The sequence below is a fragment of the Schistocerca americana genome, chromosome 4, assembly GCF_021461395.2.
Source record: "Schistocerca americana isolate TAMUIC-IGC-003095 chromosome 4, iqSchAmer2.1, whole genome shotgun sequence".
Classification (NCBI taxonomy): Eukaryota; Metazoa; Arthropoda; class Insecta; order Orthoptera; family Acrididae; genus Schistocerca; species Schistocerca americana.
Window position 1 is genome coordinate 301,051,395 of NC_060122.1, and position 26,828 is coordinate 301,078,222.

A 26,828-nucleotide genomic window follows, 5' to 3' on the forward strand; every position below is an offset into this window, starting at 1 on the left:
ATAAAGATGGTCCAGGTGGATGCCCATCAGAAGCTCCGGGTGAAAAGATGGAGATCAGAACTAGAGGATCAGGACACCTTTCCAAGACAAGAGCCTGCCTCCGGAAGCTAGCTCCCCTCCCCTATGTGGCGAACTTTGCTCAAGATGAGGAGAGAGTGCAGTGTTGTTTTTAACACCAGCATGCTCATCCCTTCCCATATGACGTGGATGTCCAGTGCGAGTGTCGCGAGGTGTAAGGCACGGGGCATCTGCTGCAGTACCGCCTGCTGGATGCACCTCGCACACTATACGATCTTTTTAAGGTTGATAACAAGGCCATTTTGGTTCCAATTTTCTGGAAACATCTTGTTCAAACGGACTCAGAAAATAAACAAAAAAAATGTAAATTTAGGAGTTGTTTCGTCGACATCGTTTTTGCGGTGCTGGTAATGTGCTGGCGAGTTTCTCTCAGACATCGCGCGTTTGAGACGGAAGGAAGAACCGTTTCGTCGCTATCAGTATTGTTAGAGATGGAATCTGGCTTAGTTGGACAACGAAGGGGAAGAAAACTGCCCGTGACTCATCTCTGCATGGGTGAGGAAAAAAGCAGGAAAATCTAACCCCGGATAAGAAGGCAGAATTTGAAATGCACTCCCTCATAGTGTGGTCTCAGAGCCTTGTGTACCGCATCATTGTACCATGGTCAACGATCGAGTTAAACGGAAGATCACTTGTATTCGATTTGAGTATGGTATTGGAAAAAAACAACTGTGTATTTTAAGAAAATTTCTCGAAAGAGTTGCAAATCTTTACAGTCTGCTTATAAAAATGGAAAGACCAATGTGCATAACTTGCATCGCGCGGAGCTGTTCAAAACGTTGCACGAACATCGTGTACTCGATAGTGGAGTCGGTGTACAACTGTTTTCGACTGACACTATGCAATATCACGGAATCGTGCATAAGGACAAAATCATTTCCAGCTGGCAACTTTACTTCTGGCGGATATGATTGCAAAATCTTCATTGTACCCACTTCACTTCTATTGCATTTTACATCAGGAATGTTAGCCTGTCGAGACAGGCAATAAGTGAAGCAGAAAGCACCTTCAGGTTGACTAATCTAAGGTTTTACATCAACAAACAATGGTAACGTCTAGTGCCGATAAGATGCGCACGGATTTGGCGATGTGTGGGACGAGGAAAAACTACAAACCTTCAGTGCATATACAGTCTCTAAACAATGGACAAGATACGGCTACCATTACCCAAGAACTATTTGTAGTGGCGTATAGATGTGCAACTCTCTCTCGATCTTTTACTGTGTCCTTTCACACCGCCAAGTTTTATCAATTTCTAAACTGTAACTTGAAATCATTCTACCAAAGGGTTTCCCATGCCGATGATTGTTGCAGACGCACACTACTTCAATTTTTCTTTCCATAGTACTATTACAGATTTTCTTTCCTAAAACCCAGTTCATCTCTTCCAGAACGCGTTGGTATGCTAAACGTAAGGACGAAAGTACAGGGTGTCCAGAAAAGGACTCCCTGATTTCAAAATTAAATATCTCCAAAACAAAGATCGATAGAGGAATGCAGTAAACGGTATGTTTATTGTGAAAGCTGTAAGAAGTTTATACAGCAGTTTGAAATAATAGTTTCAAAAGCTGCTAACAGATGGCGCTGTAATCGCAATACGTAATACCTAGTATAAATAGTGATCCGAAGCCCAGAGCGATCAGTTCCACTATTGAAACGTGAAAGGAGGTTAGCGTACCGAAAGAAGAGATTAAAACCATGTACTCCATTGATCAACGCGTTTTTCTGGTGCTAGAGTACCACAGGTTAGAAGAGAGTCCTACAGCAACAAGGCGAAGATTTCAAGAACGATTTAATGTTCCAAAAGGACCCGATGCAAAAACCATTCGTACGCTCTTCGCAAAATTTCAACGAACAGGCAGCGTAACTGATGATCTAGTGGGGCATGTTGGCCGCAAGCAAACCGCAGTTACGCCTGAAAATATCGCCACAGTTTCTGGAATTATTCAGCGGAATCCAATGTCATCCGCCCGTAGAATTGCATCTGAGACTGGTTTGAAGCGTTCCAGCACGCAGAAAATACTGAGAAAGAGCCTACACATGTTTCCATTCAAAATTCAAACGTACCAGGCCATACCCGTACGAGCTGTGCAACAAAGGGTTGCCTTTGCTAATCTCTATGCTCACAATGATTGATAGTGAAGGATTTGATGTTGGCTGCATCTGGTTTACAGATGAAGCACACTTCCACCTGAATGGATACGTGAATAAGCAGAACTGGCGATTTTGGGGTTCCGAAAGGCCATGTTGGTATGAAGCGAAACCCCTGTATTCTCCTAAATTTACTGTGTGGGCTACAGTATGCAGCAGAGGCATTATTGGCCCTTTTTTCATTCGAGAAACGGTCACTGGTGCACGTTACGTTGCAATTTTGGAACAATTTGTCGCCACACAGCAAGCGTTAGAGGATCGACGAGGTACTGAATGTTTTATGCAAGATGGAGCCCGACCACATCGGACCGAACAAGTGTTTCGCTTTCTTGAGGAATACTTCGGGAATCGAGTCATTGCTTTGGAATATCCCAAATTTACTGGCGCAGGCATGGATTGGCCTCCATATTCGCCGGATTTGACTCCCTGTGACTTTTTTTTGTGGGGCACAGTGAAGGACATGGTCTACCCGAAGCATCCTGCCACGCTGGACGAGCTTGAATCGGCAATCTCTGTGGCATGTGAATCCATTTCGATTGAGACACTACGAAATGTGATGGCGAATTTCATTCTTCGTTTGCGCCACCTCTGTAGTGCCAATGGTGAACATTTTGAAAACATTGTGATGTCATTGTTTGCAAAGATTGTTTTCATACGATTATTTCACTTATGTATGCTGATATGAGCTGTACAGCGTACAGCGCCATCTGTTAGCAGCTTTTGTAACTATTATTTCAAACTGCTGTATAAACTTCTTACAGCTTTCACAATAAACATACTGTTTACTGCATTCCTCTATCGATCTTTGTTTTCGACACATTTCATTTTGAAATCAGGGAGTCCTTTTCTGGACACCCTGTAACTGTCCTATGTTGTATCACTGCCAAGTATCACAGATCGATAAAACTTCGACCACACATAGAAATACACTGCTGGCCATTAAAATTGCTACACCAAGAAGAAATGCAGATGATAAACGGGTATTCATTGGACAAATATATTATACTAGAACTGACATGTAATTACATTTTCACGCAATTTGGGTGCATAGATCCTGAGAAATCAGTACCCAGAACAACCACCTCTGGCCGTAATAACGGCCTTGATACGCCTGCGCATTGAGTCAAGCGGAGCTTGGATGGCGTGTACAGGTACATCTGCCCATGCAGCTTCAACACGATACCACAGTTCATCAAGAGTAGTGACTGGCGCATTGTGACGAGCCAGTTGCTCGGCCACCATTGACCAGACGTTTTCAATTGGTGAGAGATCTGGAGAATGTGCTGGCCAGGGCAGCAGTCGAACATTTTCTGTATCCAGAAAGGCCCGTACAGGACCTGCAACATGCAGTCGTGCATTATCCTGCTGAAATATAGGGTTTGGCAGGGATCGACTGAAGGGTAGAGCCACGGGTCGTAACACATCTGAAATGTAACGTCCACTGTTCAAAGTGCCGTCAATGCGAAAAATAGGTGACCGAGACGTGTAACCAATGGCACCCCATACCATCACGCTGGGTGATACGCCAGTATGGCGATGACGAATACACGCTTCCAATGTGCGTTCACCGCGATGTCGCCGAACACAGATGCGACCATCATGATGCTGTAAACAGAACCTGGATTCATCCGAAAAAATGACGTTTCGCCATTCGTGCACCCAGGTTCGTCGTTGAGTACACAATCGCAGGCGCTCGTGTCTGTGATGCAGCGTCAAGGGTAACCCCAGCCACGGTCTCCGAGCTGATAGTCCATGCTGCTGCAAACGGCGTCTAACTGTTCGTGCAGATGGTTGTTGTCTTGCAAACGTCCCCATCTGTTGACTTAGGAATCGAGACGTGGCTGCACGATCCGTTACAGTCATGCGGATAAGATGCCTGTCATCTCGACTGCTAGTGATACGAGGCCGTTGGGATCCAGCACGGCTTTCCGTATTACCCTCCTGAACCCACCGATTCCATATTCTGCTAACAGTCATTGGATCTCGACCAACGCGAGCAGCAATGTCGCGATAGGCTACAATCCAACCTTTATCAAAGTCGGAAACGTGATGGTACGCATTTTTCCTCCTTAAACGAGGCATCACAACAACGTTTTACCAGGCTACGCCGGTCAACTGCTGTTTGTGTATGAGAAATCGCTTGGAAACTTTCCTCATGTAAGCACGTTGTAGGTGTCGCCACCGGCGCCAACCTTGTGCGAATGCTCTGAAAAGCTAATCATTTGCATATCACAGCATCTTGTTCCTGTCGGTTAAATTTCGCGTCTGTAACGCGTCATCTTCATGGTGTAGCAATTTTAATGGCCAGTAATGTAACTGCCACATTGTAGCACGGAAGGTAACCGAAAGGAATACGCTATGAGACAAACAGGAATGACATTTTTATTTATGACAGGAATTACACTGGAGTCAATACTATTATGGCGGTCCACTGGAGATTAAAAAAGGGGTGACATGGTTTGTGTGATTACCATGGATGGCAATGCATGCTCCGCAACGCGCTTCTGTGCTGGCCTCAAGGTTGGTCAGAAGTTCTTGTCGTAGGGGTGACAACTGCCGGACGGTCGTTGGTGCTTGTGGTCGTGCTGCATTCCGCACGTGCTCGATGAATTTAAATCGGGGGAACGGGGAGGCCGGTCCATTCGCTGATTATCCTCCCGTTCGAAGAGCTCCTCCATCTGCACTGTTCGATAAGGTCGTGTATTTTCACTCATAGAAATACAGTCAGGGCCGGACGCGTCCCTAAAAAGATGCACACCAGAATGGAATTCAGTGTAACGATAAAGTTGAACTGTGAGGGTACAGCGTTCAAAGATTCGGAGGTCGGAAAGCCCGTTCAACATTAGGCCTCCCCACAATATAACACCGGTACCATCAGAACGTCGTGCGGTAGCGTTCTCGCTTCCCACGCCCGGGTTCCCGGGTTCGATTCCCGGCGGGGTCAGGGATTTTCTCTGCCTCGTGATGGCTGGGTGTTGTGTGCTGTCCTTAGGTTAGTTAGGTTTCAGTAGTTCTAAGTTCTAGGGGACTGATGACCATAGATGTTAAGTCCCATAGTGCTCAGAGCCGAGCCATCAGAACGATTATCTTCGACAACGCTGGATGTAGCCTGATATGACGAGAGGGGGGAAAATGTAAAAACATTGTGTAACATTATCGTTTTGATGGTCTAGATGTAATGCATTGCTCTACCATGAGAGTTCATTACCAACTTTGTGGCCAGGGTGGGAACAAGTCGCAGAGAAGCGTTGCCCTCCGTGCTGATTACAATCCTATTAAGGACGATGCCAGGTAATTTATATTCTTCAGGGGGCCGTCATAAGTCACGGTGACTTCAGTGTAATTATTGCCTTTGAATATGAGTGTCATTTTTGTTCCTCTCATTGCGTATTTCTTTCTATTACCTTCTGTACTCTACTGTAGTAACTCTTTCTATGTATTCTCGAAGTTTCACGAGCTATTTTAAATGACAATGATACATCATGCGAAAGTTACTTTCGTCCATAAGCTTTGCACACCAACGAATTATTCTATCTTAGCTTTTGATTTCATTTAAGGCAGTTTAGTAGTATTATTGAAGAATATGTTAGTAACGACGCCAGAGCTTTCCTGCATAATTTCAAAACTCGTTACCGATTCCTTTCGTAGGTATCGTAATAACTGGGTGAGGTGGCGCAGTGGTTAGCACTCTGGATTCGCATACTATACGATCTTTCTAAAGTTAACAAGAAGGCTATTTTGGTTCTAATTTTCTGTTAACATCTTGTTCAAATGGACCCTGAAAAGACAGGAACTGTAAATTTAGGAGCTGTTTCATCATCATCGTTTTTGCGGAGCTATTAATGTGCTGTGGGAGGACGATTGTTCAATCCCGCTTCCGGCCATCCTGATGTAGGTGTTCCGTGATTTCCCTAAATCGCTTCAGGCGAATGCCGGGATGGTTCATTTGAAAGGGCACAGCCAACTTCCTCCCCCAAACCGATAGCACCGATGACCTCACTGTTTGTCCCCCCCCCCCCCCCCATATCAACCAACCACCTTATACCAGTTGTTTTACTTTTGGTGAAATCCCTACTCACAGCATACACAATCTTTTACACTTCCATTCTTCAGTAACCAAGCAAAGAGTTCTTTTTTGCGGGCCAGTTTCTTTCTTTTCAAGTTGTTTAAAATATTCTTATCTGAAAAATATAAAAAATATCTTTTTCACCTAAACTCCTTTATTCTTGATCAAGTGAACCTATTGCTTTGTCACGTCCAGTTAGTATCGACTTTGAAGCCACGTTCGAATGATTGCGTTACGTGTAACTTGATGTGGAACATGTCTCGCTTACAAATGGCCACAAGCCTAAAACTAGCTACTTGTGATGAAATAATAGCCTAAGCATACAGCGGCCAAGGTGAAAGGTGAAATATGTTTCGTCCTGTGGAAGATATTTGGAGGGTGTGAAAACCACTATAAAATAAACTTCCTGGCAGATTAAAACTGTGTGCCGGGCCGAGACTCGAACTCGGGACCTTTGCCTAAAGCGGGCAAGTACTCTACCAAGCACGACTCACGCCCCGTCCTCACAGCTTTACTTCTGCCAGTACCTCGTCTCTTACCTTCCAAACTTTAGAGAAGCTCTCCTGCGAACCTTGCAGAACTAACACTCCTGAAAGAAAGGATATTGCGGAGACATGGCTTAGCCACAGCCTGAGGGATGTTTCCAGAATTTCAGGAGTGCTAGTTCTACAAGGTTCGCGGGAGAGCTTCTGCAAAGTTTGGAAGGTAGGAGACAAGGTACTGGCAGAAGTAAAGCTGTGAGGACGGGGCGTGAGTCGTGCTTGGTAGAGCACTTGCCCGCGAAAGGCAATGGTCCCGAGTTCGAGTCTCGGCCCGGCACACAGTTTTATTCTGCCAGGAAGTTTCATATCAGTACACACTCCTCTGCAGAGTGAAAATCTCATTCTGGCACTATAAAAGAACTAACGTTCTGATCTATTTATCGCTGGTGCTATTCAACTATGTTCTAGTTCTCCTACTACACTTCAGCAACCTGAAATATCTCTTAACACTGTCTCTAAAGGGCGATCAGAAAGTACAGTGCATAATCGATACGCCAATCAGGCAAAATCGCCGTGAGCATTCAGGCAGTCATCCCACGGACGCACCAGGTTTAAGATACCTGTTTGGTAAAACACCGTGAACTGTTGCGTGAAGAAGTCGGTAACTGCCTGCTGCACATTCTCGTCCGACAGGAATCGTCGACGCTTCGCGGCCTTTTTTAAGGGACCGAAGGCGTGATAATTGCATGGGGAGAGATCAAGATTACAGGGCGGGAGCTCGAGTGCCTCCCACTTGAGTTGGCCTAACTTATGCGTTACGAAGTTTGCCGTATTGGAGGGGCTTTATTTTGAACCAACAGCACCTCTTGGCGCAGTTTCCACTAACATTTCGCCTTAATTGCACGCCGCAATTTCTCCAGCGTTGCACAGTACCGTTCCGAAGTAATGGAGACAACATGTTCCTTTAAATCAGTAAGATGGATCAGGCTTGCCTCCATGATCGATCGGCGTCTTGTATCGAATTGCGACCAGCACGGAACTTGGCGCACCATTCCACAACGATGGTTTTCCACGGATATTGAAACTTCCCCTTTTGTGTGTAAAGGATAACTGTGCTGGTAAACTTCTACATAATTTGTTACTGAAACAGCTGAGTAAAACTGAACGTACTCAGACAGTTTTCTCTTTACTTATTCTGATCATTTCTAAACTGACACACATTATTTTAGCGCAACGCAATCTGACTTCTAATGATCCCTACAAAAGAATAGCCCTGACTAACAATAACCAATCCTTCATGAATCACTTACGTCACAAAAATCTTCGTTACTCGAACTACTGCAATACAGCGAGCGCCAATACTGCTAAATAAAAGATTCTAACTACTGAAGGCACTAACTACTGATAGGCGTAGATAGCAAATGAAAGATTTTGATAGAGAACAAACAATGTATTTACCTTAATAGTGTTATTGCGACATCCAATTAAACAATTTTTTTTTTTTTTTTGTTTTTTTTTTTTTTTTTTTTTGCGAACACACGTCCAGATCGTCCACTCATATTAACATCTCAAAACTCTGGCTTCTCTCTTCTCTCATTCACCACTGCTGGCAGCTCACCTCCAACTGCCCAACGCTACGGGCTGTTCACATCCAACTGCCCAACGCTACACTAGCGAATATTCCAACAATGAGTACAACCAGCCACAGACTGCACACACCGCAGTCAGCGGTTTTCATACAGAGTGCTACGCCGGCCGCGGTGGTCTCGCGGTTCTAGGCGCGCAGTCCGGAACCGCGCGACTGCTACGGTCGCAGGTTCGAATCCTGCCTCGGGCATGGATGTGTGTGATGTCCTTAGGTTAGTTAGGTTTAAGTAGTTCTAAGTTCTAGGGGACTGATGACCACAGCAGTTGAGTCCCATAGTGCTCAGAGCCATTTGATCCCATACAGAGTGCTACGTGGCGTCACCAACATAAAAACCTAAACAGCCTACTTACAAAATATGCCCCGTACACATTCTTCATTCTCCGGTGGATGTCTACGAGTGTTTGTCTTCTGCCAACCAAGAAAAGAACAACGGCAACTTGGTCCTGTTTGGACGCATGTGGTAATAGTGTCACCATAGTTCACAGTTCCGCATTTACGCACGCACGTGGGAAATACACGAATGCCACACTAATCCCTTCCTAGATGTAGGTGCTTATATACCCGTATCGGAGTTGCGCTACGTTGCATATACGCCGCAGCAGCGCCGTCATACGGAAACACGGTGATCGCCCCTTGTATATACGCACCATAAAAAGTGACTCCGAGCAGACATCAGTCCAATTAGTATAACACCGCCCCCAGTTGATTCAGCAAGGAAGAGTTCCCATAAGTTTTTTCAGTTACGCTATGTCCATCTGAAGCCACTCTTTGCTGATTACATCCCGTAGATTATGGACATTTTACCAAAAACCAACGGAACAGTCAATTAATGCAGATCCCACAGGGCTACCAAATTACAGGCATGTTGATTGCGAAGTTTCAATTGCTGTTTCAAATACTCTGACATTTTCTATGGGATTAAAATCGGGTGATTTAGCCGGTCAGTAGAGGTTCGACAGGGTGCCTGAGTCTTCGTCACATCAGGAACATATATGTGTGTAGCCCCAGGAACACTGCAGTTGTCATCTTATAAGATGGAAATGTAGACTGCTCATTCATCATGAAAATGTATAAAGAACATCAGCTGACCACACAGAATGTTGAAAGAAACACCCCGGTTCATGTGCTTCTCCAGTTTCTCCCGGTGTGTTTGTTGATCAAACAGTCACGGGTGTACTGCAAGTTCATAGTGTCCAACGGATCCGTTGGGCACTATAGACCAGCAGTTCACGTGTGGACTGTTCAATCATTTAGGTTGAAGTTCACGGTGACCAGAATGAGTAGACCCAAGTCACGGTACGAGGAACTCCCCTAAAACACTACAACACCCACCATACACTGTGAGCTATTGAAGACGTGTATCTTTATGTATGCGCAGTGGCGGTTTGTGACGTAGCCGATTCCAAATGTTTACTGCATGCCGTTCCCTTCGCAACATTCGCTCGGTAACTGGTCGAGATGGACCTGCATTCACTGACAGCAACAATTGCTGTCGAGTTTGACAGCGATTAACGATTGTCAATGACAAGGCGTGACGCTCAATCCAGTACGTGTCGCCCAGGTTCAGTTTGACCCCTATTCTTAAGTCGTATTACATGGCTATGAACGGTACACCATCCATTGTATTTTATTCGGCAGTCTGCACTGAAACCGAGCGAGGTGGCGCAGTGGTTAGAACACTGGACTCGCATTCGGGAGGACGTCGGTTCAGTCCCGTCTCCGGCCATCCTGATTTAGGTTTTCCGTGATTTCCCTAAATCGCTTCAGGCAAATGCCGGGATGGTTCCTTTGAAAGGGCACGGCCGATTTCCTTCCCCATCCTTCCCTTACCCGAGCTTGCGCTCCGTCTCTAATGACCTCGTTGTCGACGGGACGTTAAACACTAATCTCCTCCTCCTCCTCCTCCTCCTCCTGCACTGAAACAACAACAAATTGGCAATTGGTTATGAGCATTTCAGAACAAAATAGATCATGCCTACCATTCTGTTATGTCTTCACGTTGATCCATCTCACCACTCTGATTCCATGTAACCATCAGGAACGTACACACCATTTCCATAACTTAGATCAGCAGCGCAGGCTCATATGATAACCTGGTACCAGTTCTGTACCATCTACATCGCTCCAAAGTGACCGTTGTACCCCTCCGAAAGGGGACTGATAATAATTCCAGAGAGCTTAATTCTCTGATAAATTCTTTCCTCAAAGCTGGCATTTTTGTTTCCTCTTCGGATTGGAACACAGGGTAACCTTTCTTCGTCCATACCTATGAAGTTACTAATTGTGTACCTATATTTTTGAATTCTAGTGATTAAATACTTGAGTACACTTTATTATGTCGGCTTTTGGTAGTCTGTCTTTGAGGTGTCGGGTATTCTGGTGGATATCAGCATCGTTTATGCACAGTATTTCGATAACATAACTCGTTTCCTACCTGAGAGAGCTGCACGATTTTTTTTTAAGGCAGGTAGAGCCCCTCCACGCCCACACCGACATGATCACCAACAAGAAAGGTCTACTGCCATCTCTGCACAAGGATTAGTTTTCAGTAAAGTGAGGTCTCGCACGATGTGGGTACTGCGATGTTTGCGTACGTCTGGTGAACGTCAACCGTTAATACGCGCTCATCTGGAGATACATTGGGTCCAAAATTGAACTATGAACTAAGTGTAGCGGTTTAAGGGCAGAGGGGGGGAAAAGGTGCCAAGGCAAGTACGAAGGGGAAAAAAAAAACGTTTGCGATAATTGGGTCGGGTTGTAAGAGCAGTAGTGGTTTTCTTGCCGCCTGTGGCAGGTCATGCAAGGGTAGGCTTTATTGGTAGTGGGTATCATGCAGGCGGATACCTTTGACGTTGTACGGTTGTGTTACTCGGCGGCTGCAGCTGGCTGCTGGTGTTGGCTTCGCGGTCAGCGTCAGCATACCTTTAACAGCTACATTCATCATCGTTTAGTGTCCGATAGGTCATACATCAGATTCACAGTGTGCGATAGTGTTGGCGGTTTGTTTGTTCGTCAGTGTGCGAGCTTATCGGTTTCCCTGCTATAGCCTATTGGTCGGCTTTAATAGCAGTTGGGATATCCAGTCAATGTTGCTGATTTGCAGGGGCTTACCGATGTTGTCGCTTGTGGGTTTACTTTAGCTTGCCATAGGTTGTTATGCCCCAGCTAGTAGTGCCTCTGGCCGCTTATGCTCCCACCTATGGTTGTGATCATAGTTTCCCAGAGTAAGGATGAGAGGATTGTTCAAGTGTCTCGCGTACCTATATAGACGTGTGGCGAGTTACTTCCTTGAGGGTTTCAAGAAGGTATTCATTGTGAAGATCCACGGTGAGGGTGTAGTGTGGAGCATTGCTAATGATGCGTAGTACTTTGTTCTGTATGATCTACAGGCGGCGCAGGCATGTAGGAGCTGCGTACATCATCAGAGGTCTAATCAGTGTCATGTATATGGACTTCGACACCCTCCTATTCAGTGTCCTTTCCCTGTTAAGCATTGGGTAGAGTTGTTTGAGCCTCGCGTGCGCTCTGTTGCCAACGTATTCGATGTGGTCCCCCCATGCGAGTTTCCGGTTCTGTCAGACAACCGAGAGATCTGACTTTCTCTCAGAAACGTATTGGGCGTACATGTAGTGTTACCTGTCGACAGTGTTGATGTTTGCGCAGTAGCTTCGATCTGCGTGTGAACAGAAGTGCTTCGCACTTGTCGACGTTTACTTAAATACGCCATCGTTCCAAGCAAACCTCGGCAGTTCTGAGTGCCGTCTGTATTCGTGAATTTATGTTCGAAGGTTTCCATCTTGCGCAAGGATGGCTGTGTCATCCGCGTAGATGGCTAACGTCGTGTTTGTGTTGCTAGAAAGTCAGTAGTAGTAGTAGCAGTAGAAGTAATAGTAACAGCAGCAGCTTTATTCATCCGTAGATCTATTTTTACAAGGATATAGGACATCTCAAAGTATTTACAAATTTAGATCAATTTAAAATAAGCTAATTCGTATACACATATATTTACATACACAGACACATATATTTACAGACTTCTAGTTAGAGAAAATCATTAGATTTGCTCCTAGTATACAATACTTTTTTACAAATAACTTACAAAATAATGTAATGCCACACCATTAATGTAGAGGTTGAAGAAGATGGGCCCCAGGTTGCTTCCCTGGGGTACGTCAGCTTGGATACCGCGTTGTGTCGATTGTTTGCCGTGCACGTCGATGTTGAAACATCTGTTCGTGAGATATGAGTGTATGAGACGTACGAGACCGCCGGGGAACCAGCATCGCTTAGTTTGCGTGTAAGGCCGTTGTGCCAGCAACGGTCGAAAGCTTCTTCGATGTCCAGGAACACGACCCCTGTGGCTTTGCACATGTTGTAGCCGTGTGTTATATGTTTCACTACGCAGAGGAGTTGTATTGTCTGCCATACCGCGCTCGGAGCTTGACCAGCCTGGTTTGCAGTGGTTCAATTTGTATTGTTTGGTAGACTTTTTTTTTTTTTTAAAGAGATGGGGCCCTTCCACGCCCGCACCAACGTGGTGACCAAACCAAAAGTTCTACTGTCACCTCAGTCAACATGTTAGTTATCTAGTAAGTGGATCACAGGATGTTCGGCTGTGATGTTATCCGTGCGTCTGGGTGTACTACGCATTGGAACGGGTCCAATATTTATACCTACGGCCTTCCCCCTCCGTGTTCGGTTGCAGGCATCCCCTCTACGGTCTACACTCCACTGGATGCGAACTGGAGAGGGAAAGCCTGGAACCGACCTGGGGGGGGGGGGGGGGGGGGCAGGGGATGGCCACAGATATACATACTGGACCTTAAACATTCGAGAAGCAGTTTCAAGTAAGATAACGAGTTACGTTATCGAAATACTGTGCAAATACGACACTGGTAGCCAGCAGAAACCCGGACACCTTAAAGATGTCAGCAGGTCACCGGGAAATTCTGAAGAATTAAATTTAGTAGATAGTAGATCATTCCTTATCTTAATAGTTACTTGTGTCTCTGAGATACATTTTTTAATTTTGAACTTCCGTGTTAACAGTGAAAAATCTAATTTTTTATTTTATTTTATTGAAATTGATTCCTTTCTTTTAAGGAATGTATTATATCCTGTATTCTGCGAATGTATTTTTGGTCTAAATACGACGGTATTCCAGGTTGTGAAACTTTCTCCTTACCCTCGTCCACTTAGGAGAAGACAGCAGAAGTAAGACAAGAGCCCGGCGCCTTTTGTTGGGCTACCCTGCAGTGGAGGTGCTAAACGCAGATGGGCCCTGAGTGAGGGCGAGCTTAGAAGCGGCGTGCTAACGCGGCTGCCTCGTGTTACAGGTAGCGGGACGGTGCGTCGCAGGAGTGCCCGCGGGACATGCTCTGGAGTTCCCTGGTGCCCGCCTGACCTCCCGCCTGCTACACCTGCGCAGGTAAACAACCAGCAGCTCGTCTGCGAGCAGCTTCTCTGTTCCTCTCTGACACCATCCTACTTGTTTTGCCAGCCCCACAGCTGATACGTCTAACCCCATTGTCATTTGTTCCTGTGAGAAAGTGTGGTATTAGGATGAAGCGATGTCAGTGCAAAAATTTTCTTTTTCGATCACAATGTTTTTATTACATATGACCGATTTCGATGCCTTTTCAGTTATCATCAGATCTAAAAATACTGCTTGGATACCTCTATGGCTTCTTTTTGTTTTCGGTTGTACTGCAATATGGCTGCGCCTTGTGTAATAGTAACAGTATTTTATATACAAATAATAGTGATTTCTTTTTCTTTAAAAGTTACGTACAACCCTGTTCCCCGATGTGGTTGGGACTGGTGGGAGACTGGCTGGCAGCAGCCACATTGCCACACTTCACTCATTATTTTTATAGAATAGTTCGGATTAAAGTAAAATAATTTATTGTGCTAAAATGCATATGATAATTAGTATGCATGCGCCAGCACGAGCTACCTGACATGTTCCAAGATGACGCGCATAAAACGGGATTCTTCCGCGGTTTATGCATCCGGTTATATTTTTGTGGCGATAGGAATGTAGGGTCAAATGTTTTGGATAGTCATTGGGCGACGAAGCATTTGTATGCCAGACAGAATACTACACACTTCCTCCTGCCTAGGCAAATGGGGCAAATCGGTTGGTTCCTTTTGCATTTGATATGGTCCTCAGTGAACCTTTATGGGGTATATGGAGGTACCATATGGTCGTGGGCGGTTCCTTATAAAACCATAAAAATGGTATTTTTACCATTTTTCGTACCAGTACAGAGCTACAGATTCCAACACAGCTATGAACAGCAAGTGTCAGAATTTTTTACGATATGTTCCTTAGATCTCAGTCGCAAACGACCTAGAAAATTTTCTTGGTGTCTTTCTCCGTTTCCGAGATGCAGAGGTTCAAAGTTATCCTAAGTGTGCATCCAAAATAGAGAGTGAGAGACGAAAACGTAGCTTATAAAGTGATGTAGCACGGAGAAATAAGCAGTAAAGTGTCTCCGTTATTATCAGAAGGACTCTGTGAACCCCATGTTATTACTGATAAAATGTTGTGCACATAAAATCCTATCCGAGAAGTAAAATTAGTTTTGCTTTATTTTTAATTCATATAAACTATCAAAATTTTACGAACCCATAAGGCTATTTTCATGTGAGTGACATGCCGCGCTGTGGCAGGAGAAAACAGGGAATCAGCGGAAAAATGCTCCGATTGGAGTTCAAAAAACAGGAATATGCTCCTGTTTAAAAGACTCAAATTGGAAAGTGGGATACCAGCTGCCTCATTCTACCTTCCTCTGCACCTTCCAAAATATTCCCAAACGTTTCAGCAAGCCAACTTATTCGCAATCTCATTTGCTGAAAGAAGAGGAGACAGTGTCAGTGACAAAGAGACATAAAAGTAATAAATATTGGAAGACAGTAGACTGTGGTTGTGTTATAGGAAGAGCAAGAAGACAATGGCAATGTGAGAGGAAGAGACGGACACAATGGCAGCCGAACGTAGTTGACAGTGACAGAACAGTACTAGGAAAGTAGTGAAGGAGATAGTGCCCGCGAAGAGGAACAAAGAAAAGAAGAAAGTGGAAGTGGGTGAGGGCCAGCGGCAATGAAAGAAAGAGTCTACGACTAGGGAGAGAATGACATTAAGAAAAGACAGCAGCAGTGGGAAGGAACGACTGAAATAGTAGCAGTAAGAGAGAGAGAGAGAGAGAGAGAGAGAGAGAGAGAGAGAGAACAGTAATAGTGAGACACATCGGAGGAAATGGTCAAATAGCTCTGAGCACTATGGGACTTAACATCTGTGGTCATCAGTCCCCTAGAACTTAGAACTACTTAAACCTAACTAACCTAAGGACATCACACACATCCATGCCCGAGGCAGGATTCGAACCTGCGACCGTAGCAGTCGCGCGGATCCGGACTGAGCGCCTAGAACCGCTAGACCACTGCGGCCGGCACACATCGGAGGAGACTGTGGCTGTGAGACGGGAGATAATGACATCAAGACACAAAGAGATAATGAAAATGAGTTCGGCTGAATGAGTAGGTGAGAATGGACAAGTGGGTGTGGGTGAGTATGAACAACTTTCGGCGATGGACTGGTTACAGTTATGGAAACTTCTGGGAGTGACAGGTAGCCTGCATTTCTTAAAAAGAGCTGGAGTATGTTCGCATGCGAAAATTTTTAGGAAATTTTTTAAAGGTACTGAGTAAGGCAGAGCGAGGCAGCTGGTACCCCACTTTTCAGTCAAAAGCTTTTAAACAGGGGCATATTAGTCTTTTTTGTGCTCCAAAAAGAGAATTTTCCCGCTGTTATTAAATAAAAAATACTTTCTGGGATGATTGTGAAAGGGTGAATAGCGGATGATTGATATTTCTATAATAAAATAATACACTACAATAATATACAAAATTCTAAATAAATAATAACAAATTGTAAACAAATAATAATGTGCTAAAATAATAACACATCAAAAACTATTGCAGATCGTTTGCTAAGAGAGGAGCAAAGAGCAAGACTAACAATAAGAGGAGAAAGGAATTTGGAAACACACCTCACTTTTATAGGTTTTTTAAGGTATACGACAGATTAAATCGAATAAAATTATGGCAAATACTAGAAAATGGGGCTATACAACACACCTAATTTTTGTAATAAAGAGTCTGTATAGCAGGCTCATCCAAGAATTGCGCCCGGCGGGCGCAAGACAGTGTAGTTTAGCGCCCCGTCCGCGACCGTGCGTCGCTAGTGTCGCCATAGGGGGGGGGGGGGGGAGAGAGAGAGAGAGAGAGAGAGAGAGAGAGAGAGAGAGAGCGCGAGCTGCAGAGCGAATGAGGCCGCACAGCACTGCTCTGCGCTGGACTGTCCCGCTGTCAGATTTAATGTAAACAAAATACTCTATTTTAGAATTAATTTTATGTAAGGGATATAGAGTCTCATTCTTACTGTTAGTAGTTACAAGTAAGTATTTTTTGTTATACTTCGTGCTACAATTTTTTGTATCCCTTTTCACAGTTTAGAAATCGGATCCTTAGTTTGCTGTATTGTACGTAATAATTTTAACTGACCAAGTTTGAAAACTTATTAAAATAGAATTAAGGTTATAAAGCACTTTAATTCTTACAGTCCACATTGTTACAGAAGCCAATTAACATTTTACACGTTTTTCTTTTTAGAGGAAACGATTTTGTCTAGGCTTGGTACAATATTCCGTGAGACTGCTAACCTCAGAGAATTGGTCAAATTTTTATCGCCAAGGAATGAACGGTTCTTAGTTTTAGCAAGCTTTAAAAAAGAGAAAAAGCGCTCACAAATATACGTGGAACCAAACATTGAGAGTTTTGGCCGCGTGCTTGTGCAAAAGAGGACATTTCTCTCGTGGAAGACAGCTGTTAAAGTCATCCAAAGTTTTACATATAAGAAAGCGGTCCTTCAGGCGGATATGGCACTGTAGGTCAATCAGCTGTAGTTGAAGCACTTGTGAGACGTCCTCTGCCCGAAAGGAAAACGGGCGAACAAATATATCTATCGGCTGGCGTTCGGGCGGTCCGCAGGGCCAGCTAAGCGGCACGCCTCGGCCACTGCACCAACATAACGAATTCGTCCGGGGTGCTGGCCGCGGGCGATGGCGGGCGCTAGCGCCCCAGGGGCACAGTTTGGACGAACCTGCTGTATAGAAACAGAAATTTTGTCAGACACAGGAATTAAAAGAAGTGAATGGATTCTAGGAAATACAGAACTTAGACAAGAGCATAGATTATCATCCAGTCTTTTTAATATACATATATTGACGACATTTAAAAAATGGATATTGTAAGTGGTCCCAGGAATTATATTATCAAACTGTCTATTCAGACACACTTCTCTTTGCAGACGATCAAATAACGATTCAAATAAATGCGACACAATTACAGAAATCCATGTATCTTTCAAATAATCTATGTAAATATTTTAATAAAACGAAAAGTATGACTTTTAGAGCGAAGGATCCAATCAGATAAAAGATTTTGCTACAAACGCCTTTTTAAAATAAGGATCGAATTTTAAATATATATTATCGGTGAATTAACGTTTTAAAATTGTAAGGATATTGAGCAGAAAGTTAGCAATATCCAAGGTGAGGTGTAATCATTCAAAGAACTTTATTTTTAAAATTTAGAAACGAAACGAAAATTAAATTTCGTAAAGTAATGTCTTTAGCCACAATGATTTATGCCAGCGAATCCTGAGTGGCAACTCAAAACCAACTGAATAAAATATAGTCGGCAGAAACGAGAGAATCAAGGGGTGTTGCCTTAAAATAGGCAACCCAACTTTTATCATCTTTAGCTGAGGTGGATGATGTAAGTTAGGTTACCTATCTTAAGTTGTATGAACTATTTTATCTTGTTTTATCTTGACCACCCTGTATACAGGGTGGCCCATTAACAGTGACCGGGCCAAATATCTCACGAAATAAGCATCAAACGAAAAAACTACATAGAACGAAACTCGTCTAGCGCTGAAGCGGAAAACCAGATGGCGCTGTGGTTGGCCCGCTAGACGGCACTGCTATAGGTCAAACGGATATCAATTACGTTTTTAAAATAGGAACCCCTATTTTTATTACATATTCGTGTAGTACGCAAAGCAATATGAATGTTTTAGTTGTACTACTTTTTTCGCTTTGTGATAGATGGCGCTGTAATAGTCAAATGGCTCTGAACACTATGCGACTTAACTTCTGAGGTCATCAGTCGCCTAGAACTTAGAACTAATTAAATCTAACTAACCTAAGGACATCACACACATCCATGCCCGAGGCAGGATTCGAACCTGCGACCGTAGCAGTCGCTCGGCTCCAGACTGTAGCGCCTAGAATCGCACGGCTACTCCGGCCGGCGCTGTAACAGGCACAAACGTATGGGTACGTGGTATCACGTAACATTCCGCCAGTGCGGACCGTATTTGCTTCGTGACACATTGCCCGTGTTAAAATGGACCGTTTACCAATTGCGGAAAAGTTCGATAGCGTGTTGATGGATTCCTATTGTGATCAAAATGCCCAACGGGCGTGTGCTGTATATGCTGCTCGGTATCCTGGACCACATCATCCAAGTGTCCGGACCGTTCGCCGGATAGCTACGTTATTTAAGGAAAGGGGAAGTGTTCAGCCACGTGTGAAACGTCAACCACGACCTGCAACAAATGATGATGCCCAAGTAGGTGTTTTAGCTGCTGTCGCGGCTATTCCGCACATCAGTAGCAGACAAATTGCGCGAGAATCGGGAATTTCAAAAACGTCTGTGTTCAGAATGCTACATCAACATCGATTGCACCCGTACCATATTTCTATGCACCAGGAATTGCAGGCGATGACTTTGAACGTCGTGTACAGTTCTGCCACTGGGCACAAGAGAAATTATGAGACGATAAGAGTTTTTTGCACGCGTTCTATTTAGCGACGAAGCGTCATTCACCAACAGCGGTAACGTAAACCGGCATAATATGCACTACTGGGCAACGGAAAATCCGCGATGGCTGCGACAAGTGGAACATCAGCGACCTTGGCGGGTTAATGTATGGTGCGGCATTATGGGAGGAAGGATAAGTGGCCCCCATTTCATCGATGGCAATCTCAATGGTGCAATGTATACTGATTTCCTACGTAACGTTCTACCGATGTTACTACAAGATGTTTCACTGCGTGACAGACTGGCGATGTACTTCCAACATTGTGGATGTCTGACACATAACTCGCGTGTGGTTGAAGCGGTATTGGGTAGCATATTCCATGATAGGTGGATTGGTCGTCGAAGCACCATACCATGCCCCGCACGTTCACCGGATCTGACGTCCCCGGATTTCTTTCTGTGGGGAAAGTTGAAGGATATTTGTTATCGTGATCCACCGACAACGCCTGATAACATGAGTCAGCGCATTGTCAAGGCATGTGCGAACATTACGGAAGGCGATCTACTCGCTGTTGAGAGGAATGTCGTTACACATATTGCCAAATGCTTTGAGGTTGACGGACATCATTTTGAGCATTTATTGCATTAATGTGGTATTTACAGGTAATCACGCTATAACAGCATGCATTCTCAGAAATGATAAGTTCACAAAGGTACATGCATCACATTGGAACAACCGAAATACAATGTTCAAACGTACCTACGTTTTGTATTTTAATTTACAAAACCTACCTGTTACCAACTGTTCGTCCAAAATTGTGAGCCAAGTGATCTATCAAAAAGCGAAAAAAGTGTTCCAACCAAAAAATTCAATTTTCTTTGCGTACATCACAAATATATAATAAAAAATGGGAGTTCCTATTTTAAAAAAAACGCAGTTGATGTGTGTTTGACCTATGGCAGCGCCATCTAGCGGGCCAACCATAGCACCATCTGGTTTCCCCCTTCAAGTTAGACAAGTTTCGTGCTTTGTAGTTTTTTCGTTTGACGCTTATTTCGTGAGATATTTGGCCCGGTCACGATCAATGGACCACCTTGTATCTCAAGAATGACAAGTCAGCCTTATCGTTTTTTGTGCCTGGAAAAGATAATCTGAAAGTCCCCTTTGAACAATTATACAAGACTGTGCTTAACCTGACACACAATATTTTGTTAGCGCAACGCAATCTGACTTTCAAAATTCCCTACAAAATAATGGCCCTGACTAACATTAAACTATACCTTTCACAAATCACTAAATCACTTACCTCACAATAATCTTCGTTTCTCCCACTACTGCAATACAGCAAGCGCCACTACTGCCAGCTAAATAAAAGATTCAAACTACTAAAGGCACTAACTACTGATAGGGATAGTTAGCAAATGAAAGATATTAATAGAGAGCAAACAATGTATTTACCTTAATATCATCACATGCCATAATATGTATATCAGTTCATGAAAAATTACAAAACTCCGCCATCTCTCTCCCCACATCCACCACTGCTGGCGGCTCACCTCCAACTGCGCAACGCTACGCGCTGTTCACAGCCAGCTGCCTAACACTACAATGGCGAGTATTACAACAATGCAAAGCAGCCACAGACTGCACACAGCACAGCCAGTGATTTTCAACAGCCTACTTACATAGAGAAAACATAAACAGCCTACTTACATAGCCCCCATGCTCCCCACAAAAAATTTTTACAAATGGTGTTGGGCACTGGCCAATACAGATTTGACAAAAATTTTTCACTATTACAGTAACAAAGATATAAAATGCACACACTTATTGATACAACGTTGGTCAAAAGCTCAAATTTTCTCACAGTCGCTAAAGACAGTCCTAATCGTACATAACAGGAGAATAGCAGTGTTTGTCTCAAAGTCTGAGCAGTAAAAGAAAATGCACACGGAAGTAGTGGATTTCCATGCAGTCTTGAAGAAGTAGTGTTGTCCTTCCAATGGAAAGACAGTGCTGACTCTCGACATGCTGACAGGTAATGGGCCACAACAGAGCAAACCCACAGCAGAGTCATTCGAAGTATGGAAGAATATTGGTAGGTAAGTCATCACAGAGCAGACCCACTGTAGTCCTGGTAGAGATAATGGTATTGGTGGGCCACCAGAGGTGCAGACCCACTGTAGTCCTTGTAGAAATAATGGTATTGATGGATCATCAAAGATGTAGACCCACTGTAGTCCTTGAAGAGATGGCCAGCAGCCATCTGTTGTGACTGTGCAGGTGCACAATCACCATTGAAGAGTCTTGCGGATAATATAGCAAGTCCATAAACCACCACTTGTGCACTCACAAAGTTTTTGAAATTGTCCTTAGAACCAGCAATGCTGTTATCCAGTCCCTTGCTGAATTATTAACACACGTGCAAACACTAACAGTCCCTACTTCTCACATATTGTCCATATACTATGACCAACAGAAACGTGTGCAGTGAAATGTAACTTACAAGTTAATAATAAGATGATCTGGTGTCAATTACAATTTTATAAATTTACAACATGAAAATACAATTACAAAGGTACAAAATACATCATTAAAGAACATAATAATACAGATAACATTTGTAGTACAGGCTTTACAAAAGAATAGAAATAAACATATACATCAGTGGAATTATGACATGAGTACATACATAAAGGATCACAATAACTTTCGAAACATCAACTTCACACATGAGCATTAAACAGAACAGAATTAACAATATCTAACATCTTTACAAAGTAAATAACATATTATGAATGCCAATTATATTCGAGGATAACAGTATTCCTCATCATAGTGAATGTAGCTTAATATTAAAAGAGAAAAAAATTCTATGAAACTGTACACAGAGACAGGAAGAAAACAAATACACAAGGGTACACAAACATATAGTGGGATAACACAAAAGGGAAAGGACAGGGTTCGTTTTCAGTGTAACATGTGCTACTGCAGTCCAACCCAAAACTTCATATATCTTTCCTCTTATTTCATCCTTTGTTTCCACCCAAAAAATTCTATCTAAGCATGCTTTCTGTATTTATATGTTCATACATTTCTTACCTCAACATTTATTTCCAAGAAAATCCTACCTAAACCTGTTTTCTCAATGCATTTCTTCCAATTCATCGCAACTCATTCTCTTAGAGGCTACCCCCTCTTAAGCTAACTTAAATCTACTGAGCTCAGAAGCTAAACTAAGGGACGAGGCAATGCAGCATCACATAACAAATCAACACAAACAGCAATGCAAAAAATGCAAATTGGTAAAGCTAGCAGCATAAATGAGCAAAAGTCAAATTCAATAACACTATGCCTGGCAAACAGCAGCAACTTATACCTAAACATGACATAGCTCAAGCAGAAAAGATATTACAGTAAAAACAACAATGCAGATAAGGGAAGTGTATATTCACATCTTAATGTCTATGTAATTAAAGTGGTGCACCACAAGAAGTTATTCTACCAAAAAGTTACCAATTACTTGAAAAGAAAATTATGAATGCAGTTACTAGTTCCTTCTTATTGTTCTTTCCTTTCCAAGTGCTCCTTTTTTAAAGAATGTGGATCATAAAATAATTATTTAATAGATCTGTTGACAGAAAGTGTTCACATTAGCAAATGCATTTTATTTTATAAAAGCAATGCTGCAACACAGCTGGAAACCAGATATCAAGTGAAATAAGCAATTACGCAAACCAAAGCATAAAAACATCATTCAATAGTCATGTGGCATTTCGTAAGTCAGTAGCTCTCAACTCTCATAGAAAGACACTTGTCATTATCAGGTTTGCAGATGTACGAATATTTCCCATCAATTCATAAGCATTTCAGCAATTAGCACAAAGTGCGAGTAATCATATGTTTTCAAGTAACGAGGGTGTCGCATTAGCGATGAAAGGCACACCCTAATGGCTTGTTCTCCAGGTGTTTGACACGTCCCACGTCCCCTTTTTTTTTTCTCTACCTGTGCCGCTGAAAAGGGCTCGCAATAATGGCTTTTTCTCCAGGCGTCTGACACAGCTGGGTGCCCGCGACGCATTACGTGCAGGTGGTCACTTAACTTTCGTACGGAAATATTTACGACAGCAGTTTCTGCTACCGTTGGAGTCTCATTTAAAAATATTTCACAGGTCAAGAATTAGCGTTGCAAATCTGTAGAAACCAAATCCTATAAATATAAGTGTCCAAAAAAAATATTCGTCAGCATTGTGATACAGTCACACATTTCATAACTCTTAAAGTACGTTTCTTGGTTTCCAACATCCTGTTTCACAAGTCAAGAGTCCCTAAACACTACTCATTATTCCTTACCTTATTACACATATACGTATCCATCGACACTCGTCAATATTTCGTCATTATAAATATGAAGCATAATCAAATAACTCATATAGTAGCCTCAGCCTATTAATCGTAAACATACCTCAGCAGCATAATACACATCGTCGTCGTAAAAATAACCTCATAACACCTCAGTCAAATCTCAAAATCGTCGTAGCTTCCTCCAATAATTAAAAAAATTCTCTGCTCATGTCAAAAGTGTCATCTGCCTCAAACGTACTTTAAAAATCATGCTCCCTTACCAAATATATCATTCAAAGCTCTCATAGTATCACAATGGTTCCGAAAAAATATGAACAGTTTACAAAGTACAGACAAAATACAATTTCGTAAGTGTGAAGTTATCCAACGGTGTAATTATGTAAACACCTGTCACTGATGTAGTAAAAAAAAGTTTCTTTCTCTGTTAAATGATCAGATAGCTGTGTAATTTGTGTGTTAGAGAAATATGGTACCGATGTGTAGAGTTGTATAAGCAAATACCATATTAGCTAGGGTTCCTTGTGGTTGCCACACACATGGTACACAAAGTAAGCGTGTACCCCCCTGAGGATAAATGTAATTATACCCCCAGGTGTTACAAATTACAGCAATGGAATGAAATGTATCACGGAAAACTTTCTTTGTAATTAAAAAATCTTTGAAAATAAGTGTTTTAAGTATAAGATTAATCACTCAAATGCGTGTCCTGTAGCGCTAAATGCGCGTCTTGCTGTAAGATAATTCTGTGGAACTGTCGTAGTTATCGTCCTCTGTAAGCAAGGTTCTGCTAAAGTCAATGTACTTACCTCATGAAACACAAAAGTGAAATGCTTTGCGTATAGATATCTTAGTTATTACGCTTATTGCCGTGATGAGGAAAGTACTGTACAGTAACGTATTGTTATGCCACGAAAAAGGCTGTCTCATTGTTGCTATACCACAAAAGTTACTACTAAAACATGTTTTTCTTCCTAGAAGAATTCAGAAAACTGTGCAGATATAAAACAGAAACACCGCAAAAGCAACATTGTAAATTGTCACTCATTAGTAGCGTCGTGATAAAATCGTGTAACTGTCACATAAACTAACCTCTGTGTCATCTGGTATCTCTCAGAAAGTACTTTAAATCCGGAATGTATTTTCAAGTAAACCAAAATATTGCATTAAAATCTCATGAGCAGTACCAGTACATGTTCTATGTATGTAAGCCTGATAGTCGTTACGTAATCGTGCAACTAGCAAGCAAGAACGTACAAATACAACACTGTGTCGTCTGTTCACTATAACAATGCATTCGTCATTTCTGTTTAAATAAGTTCTCATGGTTCTTGGCTGGATATTTAACTTCAAACATTGTTGCATGGTAACAGTTTCTAAAGCATACTAGTAACGTCAAGTGAAACGTTTTATGGCAAAGACAAAGTTAAAAGGCAGATTATCTGTCAATAAATGGTTTTACATGAGAAATGTGGTGTAAACCTTTACTCTTCTTAGTACGCAGAGTTTCAACTTCAACGCAATTATCATGTGGTATACGTCGGTAAAGAATACTGGAATTTTGCTCAAGGTTAGCGTCAATGTTATTTTTCCCTGAGCCAGCGGGCGCACGCGGCTGCCTGCGGTGTGAGTCATTGTCTGTTTCTTTGTTGGCGCGCGCCGTTACTGGGATTAGGAGGCCTAACTTCCACAAATTCGCCTTGCCCAGAGGGCCCAGCTCTGTTTAAAGCTCGCCAGTTCTGATGGAATTCAGGTCTGTCGTTATGTCGGTAGTTGACATAGTTTCTTGTTTGTCGGTCATGTGGTGGAGAATTTCTCCCGGAATCGTAATTGCGTGGTGGACCGTTGCGTCTGAAGTTATTCTGTCTCCCTTGATAATAATTATTTTGGTTCCCATATTGTCTGTTTCTCTGATTGTCTCTGTGATAGTCATTACTGCGGCGAGGTGATCTTTCCCTGTAATTATTACTACTCTGCCAGCGGTTGTCATACGGGTGGTGTCTGTTTTGGTCACGATTTGTGTTGTGAGAATAGCCTTGTCGTGTCAAGTTATTACTTCTTTCATCGCGGAATTGCGACGGATGTGACCTGTAATTGTTGTGTTCCTGGTTTCGCGTTCCGCGATTGTCAGTGTCAATTTCTAATTCTTGTAACAGTCCTTGAAATGCTTCAATGTCGTCTTTGCAGCGTCCTGCCAAAATAATATGTCGTAAATGTTCAGGCAGTTTGATTAAGCAAATGCGGATGAGTTCTGAGGGGCTGTATGGGTTTGAAAGATACTGATTCTTATGCAACATGTCTTCAAAATATTTCACAAGACTGGAGAATTCAGATTGTTCGAAATGTTTCATCATTATGATGCCATGTTTTACGCGGTCTTGTGTGGCTTGAGACCAATATGCTGAGAAGAAGGCATGGTAAAATTCTCCTTCACTGTGGCAATCGTGAATTACCGATCGCATTCTTACAGCTGGTTCATTCTCCAAGTAGCCACACATAAATTCTAATCTGTGCTCCAATGACCAGTTGGGAGGAAAACAATGAGAGAATTGATGGAGCCATGCTTGTGGATGAATGTCGTTGCCAGAATTCTTAAATGTTTTGAATTTACGTGTAGTAATGAACAGCTTATAGTCAAAATCATCATGTCGTCGAGTCGCATATCGGTCATTGTTAGGTCGTGTCGGCCGTTCCATCTCAAAATTCGGTGCACATTGCCAATTTCTTTCATAACTTCCGAAATGCCCTGTGTTATTATTTTGTGGCTGTTCCGTATTTCTGTGTCCCTCTTCCCGTATTGGGGCGCGAGTATCCTCTGAAATACGTAATTCTTGTACTAACTGTGTCAGCTGATCTTGTACTTCCCGGATTTCTCTTTGGTGTTGCGTATTAATCTGATTCTGATTTTGTTTGAATTTCCTAATTTGTTCGCACTCTTCAGTGTCAGTGAAGGCTACAGGTCTTGTGTCATTCAGATCATCATCTACCTTTGTAGATAAGTTAGTGACCTGATCCGAAAGTTCGGCTACTTTCTCCGATAGTGAACACATTTCCTCATTGTGTTTTTCTGAACCAAGTTTCAGAATGTCCATTTGTGTTGAAATCGAATCTACTGTGTCCTTTAAGTTTTCCTGAGTTATTGCAAGT

At 42.8% G+C, this 26,828-nt stretch overlaps 1 protein-coding gene across 1 annotated transcript in view; it reads left to right on the forward strand.

Annotated features, from left to right (window-relative positions):
• LOC124612283 (protein GDAP2 homolog) overlaps positions 1–26,828 on the forward strand; it is a 678,155-nt gene that overhangs the window by 365,601 nt on the left and 285,726 nt on the right. The window contains exon 5 of the mRNA XM_047140390.1: positions 13,762–13,853. The gene's annotated coding sequence lies outside the window, so the exon portion shown is untranslated. The remainder of the gene's footprint in view (positions 1–13,761; positions 13,854–26,828) is intronic.